Source organism: Elephantulus edwardii, unplaced genomic scaffold (genome assembly GCF_000299155.1).
Source record: "Elephantulus edwardii isolate Elephantulus edwardi_28Jun2011 unplaced genomic scaffold, EleEdw1.0 scaffold00116, whole genome shotgun sequence".
Classification (NCBI taxonomy): Eukaryota; Metazoa; Chordata; class Mammalia; order Macroscelidea; family Macroscelididae; genus Elephantulus; species Elephantulus edwardii.
Window position 1 is genome coordinate 7,829,072 of NW_006399866.1, and position 5,829 is coordinate 7,834,900.

At 41.2% G+C, this 5,829-nt stretch overlaps 1 protein-coding gene across 3 annotated transcripts in view; it reads left to right on the forward strand.

Annotated features, from left to right (window-relative positions):
- The first annotated feature begins 1,112 nt into the window (after positions 1-1,112).
- MAPKAP1 (mitogen-activated protein kinase associated protein 1) overlaps positions 1,113-5,829 on the forward strand; it is a 372,056-nt gene continuing 367,339 nt past the window's right edge. The window contains exon 1 of one of the 3 annotated variants that reach the window (XM_006892559.1): positions 1,113-1,376. The gene's annotated coding sequence lies outside the window, so the exon portion shown is untranslated. The remainder of the gene's footprint in view (positions 1,377-5,829) is intronic. The other 2 variants (XM_006892556.1, XM_006892555.1) reach the window with 2 other exon arrangements.

Consider the following 5,829-nt stretch of genomic DNA (forward strand, 5'->3'; position numbering starts at 1 on the left):
CACCAGCTTCTCCGCAGGGAGAAGGATGGACAATCTCCTCCCATGTGATTGCCTCTGAAAACCGGCTGGAAGGTCAGCTGTGGGTCCTTTGAGTTTTGGTGCTGGAGAAGAGTGTTGTATATACCATAGAGTACCAAGAGAACAAACAAGTCTATCTTTGAGAGTTGAAATCAGATTGCTCCTTAGGGGCAAAGGATTTTTAAGCTCTGGCTCACATACTTTGGGTGTGTTGCCAGGAAGACCAGAACTTGGAGAAAGACATCATGCTCGAAAGGATAGAGAGTCAGCACAGGAAAAGAAGACCCTGAATGAGATTGACTGATGGAGTGACTGTGGCATTGGGCTCAGGTGTGTCAAGAGGTAGTGAGGATGGCTCAGAGTAGTGCAAGATTCAGAGCTGTGTTTATAGGGTCGCTCTTGAGTTGTAATTGACTCGACGGCACATGACAACAACTAGAGAAAGAGCAAGACATATAAGGAGGCCTTCTATGATGGCAAAATGGTTCAGCGCTTCACTGATAAGCAAAAGGTGGATCGTTTGAATCATCATGAGAGAAAAAAAAATCTGGCAATTTGTTCCTCCACAGATTTACATCCTTTAAAATCCCTGAGTTACGCGACGCTGTTCTTCGTTGTCAGTGTAAGTCAGAATCGACTTTATGGAAGTGGGTTTTGTTTTAAGGAGCGTTTATAGGTATGGTCCTCTCAGATGCTCAGAGCAATCCTGTGAATTGAAGCCTCAGAGAGATAACGTGTCTTGTGCAAAAATACTCTGCAAACCGGCATTTGAGAACTAGGTTTTTCTGATCCAAATGTTAAGCTGTCTCATTACTGATATAGTTAGAAATACATTTAGGGCTTTATTCCTTGAAAAGTAGAGAAGGAGAAAGAGGATGTTAATGTTTATTTTAACTTAAGGTTAATTACAGAACGTTAGCATATCTGGCCAGAAATGCAACTCAGTTATGATCTCTTGTCCCTGAGTAGTAAAGCAGCGCGCAAGCGCACACCCTGTCGCCTGGCTCCGCCCCCGGGAGGTTGCTGCTCCTAGCTCGCGGTTCTCAGGCTTGCGCACTGTGTCCCCAGTCGCAGGTCTCTTCCGGCGGGGGACTTCCGGTGAGCCGGGGTGTGATTCCGGGTCGTGGTGCAGCTCAGGGCAACAGGGTTATTGCTTGGCCAGACGGCAGTGGCTGGCAGCTAGGGCATGAGGGCGACCCTGGAAAGTGGCAGCTGAGTGGGCCGGGAGGAACGCCACTCCTTAAGGATCCCAGAAGTGCAGAACTCGGGGCAGGGTCGGGAGGCACGGGACATTGGGGCCCTGCCTTCTGGAACGTGTCCCCGGGCCGGCCCGGCCCGCAGTGTGGAAGCAGCTTCAGGTAAAGGTTGCCCCAGCCGCTGGCTCACTCGCTCGCCCTCCAGCCCTGACGCCCCGTCTTCAGTCCCCGCGTTCGGCGCTGCCAAACGGGCCGCCAGTCAGACTGGTGTTTAGATCGCTGGGGAACATCCGTTTCCTGGCTGTTTCCAGAACCAGATGCTGTCGTGAGCCTGACAACTGGGTGTGTGAGCTGGGGAGGAGAAGCTAGGAACCTGCTGGGGAAGTAGGGGAGCGCCATGCTATTTACTTAAGCAGTTTCAGGCCCTCAGGTAAGCAGCATCTAGGTGTCCTTATTTTCGTAATGTGAAAATCAAGTGTTTATGTGGTCCTTGTTTGTTAACTCACATTTCCTCCCTTTCTCCCAGAGTTAAACAGCCTGCTAGTCTTACTGTCAATTTGCTTTAATTAGGATGCTGCTGTACTTTGGTTGACTTATTTTGTGTATGGCACTGAGAAGGAGCCTGTTAAGGCTTAAAGAAAGAAAAGGTTGTATTTGAAACAATTTTTACTTTAGCTGGAGAGTTGATTCACAGATTGGCCAAAACTTTATTTCAAATGAATGCAAGTAGGTTTTGAAATCAGGTACTTAAAAGACCCTTGGATAAGTAGGTTCTTAAGCTCCACAGTTCGAAACCTCCAACAGTTATGTGAGCGAAAGATGGGTAGCCTCCGCGCTTAATGATTTACAACCTCGGAAACCCAATGGAGGCTCATTATCAGTGAGAATTGCCTGAGCTGCAGGACTGCTAACGGAAGGGTCGGCAGTTCAAATCCACCATTAGCTCCATGGAAGAACCCTGGGCAGTCTCCATTATCGGAAACCAATGTAGGGTCCATATGATTAGGAGTAGACTCAGCCACAAAGGGTTTTGGTTTATTGTATACTTAGCCCTGTACAAAGTATCATGTTGTAAACCAATGTCAACATAGTCTGAAACATTTTCAGGTGTGAACAGAGCCACACAGGGAGGCAGGTTTCTATACACAGTTTAAAAAAGTTCGCATTCCCCTTTTACATTGACAGGAAAGGGTGACTCTTTCATGTAAAAACCTACAACAGGAAATGAAACAGTATCTTTTATTCCTTATAGTCTGTGAGTTCAGAGAAGATGCACAGTGAATATTTGCTGAAAGAGTTCTTGATAAAGCAGTGACAAATGCTTTCATCTTAGTTTACACATCTAGCAAATTTGCTGGGACTTTCCCATTCAACTTTGTGCTTATACCTCCCTTTTGTTACTGTGGCAACTGTGCTCATATACCTTCACATCTCCTAGTCTGACTCTTAGCTACCTTTCTAGCTTCTCTTGGGGGGGAAAAGTCCTCTTATTCTACCCTGAATAGAGAGGGTATCCCCTTTAAAAGGGATTTGAGATGCTGTTCTTTCCTGTGGCCATCACTTTTTGTAGAACTTTCTGCCTTGGTTTCTCCTGTTGTATCCCCACCTGTTGGGATGCTGTCCACAGCCTGCCTAAAATTGACCCTCTAACCATTCGGGGTCAACCCCTGCTGGAACTGATCTCTTCTTAGAATCCTAGAAACATTAAATATTTCTTTTTTTAAAAAAATTTTTACTTTATTATATTTTGTGCATGTACTGTCAAATCAGATCTAACTGGTACAGGAGGAAATGGTCCCTCCTCCAGCAGAGCACCTGGTAGATTTGAGCCGTGCACCTCTGGGATTAAATATTTTATTTCTAATTATTTCATTTAGCAAACATTTATTGAGTAGGGGTATTTGGATTATGTTGTTGTTGATTGCCATCGAGTTGAGCACGACTCATACCGACCCTATGAACAAAAGACCTGAAAGCTTTCTATAATTATTATTTCTCCAAGTTCATAGAATTTCCACAGGTATGTTGTTTAGGAAGTGGATGCCACTCCTGCTTCCAAATATGTAGGCGTAAAAAGATAGATACGTAGACCCATTTTTTGCTCTCAAGGAGCTTAATTTAGTGAAAGAGAAATTAGTAATTCAAATATAGTGTGACAAGGACACTGTAGGAAAGGTAATTTGTGATACACTGTAAACATGGAAACAGGAACTATTAATCCTTTTGAGGGGTGAGTTATGGTCAAGGAATGCTTTGTAGCATGGGGTAAATGAAACTGAGTATTTACTATGTCCCTGCTATACTTGGTGCCATCATTGAGTTGATTCTGACTCCTATCCATTGCTATTGAGTCAGTTCTGAATCAGTGACCTTCCATTTCTTGTACTATAAATATTTTTTTTAAGAACAAACTTGTATTTGTAATTATAAACCAACATTTTGCATTTATGCTGTTTTATTGAAAGCTTTATGAGCAGTGACTGCCTGTTTTTCTCTGTTGGAGCGCATGGTGGATATAAATGACCTTTCGTTTACCGGCATAGCTTACAAAGTACTACACAACCAGGGCTCCTTACACCCTTTAGGGCCAAGTAGAACTGCCCCATGGAGTTTCTAAGTTTGTAAGACTGCTGTATCTTTTCCCTGTGATTTACTATGTCCTGGGTTTTATACAAGGAGCTCTGGTGGTATAGTGCTTAACATATCAGACCAATAATAAAAAAATTTACGGTTTTAGTCCATCATCTTCTGTTAGGAAAAAAGATGAACAGTTTGACTTCCAAAGCCTCTTTTACTACTTCATACTTCATTTGAATACTGGCTATCAGTTATTAGCTGTGTGATCTGGACAGTGTAAAATGGGGACAATAATGGCAGTCTTGCACAGTACTTAATAATGGTTAAGTGAAACAGCTAATGTATGTTGTTCTTGTTAATTGCCATCGAGTTGAGCACAACTCATAGTGACCTATGAACAAAAGACCTGGAGCCTTTCTATAGCTATTGTCGTTTACCAAAGTTCATAGTTTCCAGAGGCATGTTGTTTAGGGAGTGAAACCACTCCTGTACTGAGTACCAAATACCATGATGCTCTTGGGAAGATGTAGCTACTTGCAGTTAGGTGCATGGGTACTCATGATGTTTATGCCATTTAGCAAGGACTGGTTCATGGAGTGGCTCTAGAGGAGTGAGATTCACTTTCAAGTCTGGGTCATGAAATGAATCTTGTCAATTTCTGATTGTGCCTTGTGAATTACTTAATGTACCTGCCTCTTGTGTACTGTTGAGAAAGGTTTTCAGTATGCTATTTTTGGACTGTTATATGACTTTGTTTTGCTGTTGCTGCTAAGTGCTGCTAAGTTGACACTGAGTCCCACTTATGGCATAGTACTGTACCATCTTCATGATCCACATGAAATTTATTTTCAAGCTAACAATATACACTTAATTGCATATATTACCTTCTTTGAACCCATAACTCCCCTCTGAAATTACTGCAACATAGGCTTTTATGTTACCTGGCCTCCATTTTATAAAAGCTGAAGTTCAAACTCTTAGTAAAGTGATTGAAGGTATTGAGTAATAGCAAAGCAAATAGCAAATTTGATATAACTTGTATTCTCGTTAGCATAGGCAACTTGAACTTTTGGTTTTTTATTCTAGATATAATACTTTGGCACTATCCCATGCACTCTTTGGATCTTGGAGCTAGCTCTTTTAGTATCTTTTAGTATCTCTTAATTATTTAAATTTAATGTCTACAAGTAGTTACCACTGATTATGTTATGAGAATGTTTGATTACTCATTGCTGGCAAAGATTGGCGAGATAGTAATTATCCTAAGTTACTGGGTGGAAATGTGCATTGGGTTTTTTTCCCCTTTAAATACTGTGGAAGTATTTATCATAAGCTCTGAAAAAAATCCATGCCTTTTGACCCAATAACTTCTAGGAATTTTTGTGAAAGACATAATCAGAAAAATATTCATGTTTAAAGATGTTGAATGCAGCATGATTCATAATAGCAAACATTAGAAACCAGCCTCTTTCTTGCATACTAAGGTGGTTTCTCAGTTTCATGGTGAGAAATTAGGAAAAATAATCATTGAATCAAAGTATTGGGAAGTCAATTTAGATATTTTAGAAGAATTCTAGTGATAATAACATGCACACAATATAATGCTGTTGTTCTGTCATTGAATTGAGATTGCCTCATAATTGACCTACCAATGGGTTTTAAGAAGCTGTAAATTGCATGGGAGTAGATTGGCTATCTTTCTCCCTTGTAAAGCTGGTGAATTCAATTCAAACCATCTGCCTCTGGGTTGGTAGCACAACTAAGTGGAAAAAAAAAAGATATATATAACTGATATCAATTACATTAACTGTACATGTGACCCCAATTATATTAACCATATATACAAAGAAAAAAATAGATGATGTAATTATAGATTTTTATACTTTTCTGTTGTCCAAATAACCACTGATAAACGGAACGCATAAATATTGACATATTAGGTATTGGAGAGATGAGATGGACTGGCATGGGGCATTTTGAGTCTGATGACCATATGATATATTACTCTGGAGATGAAAAGACAAGGAAAAACGGGGTT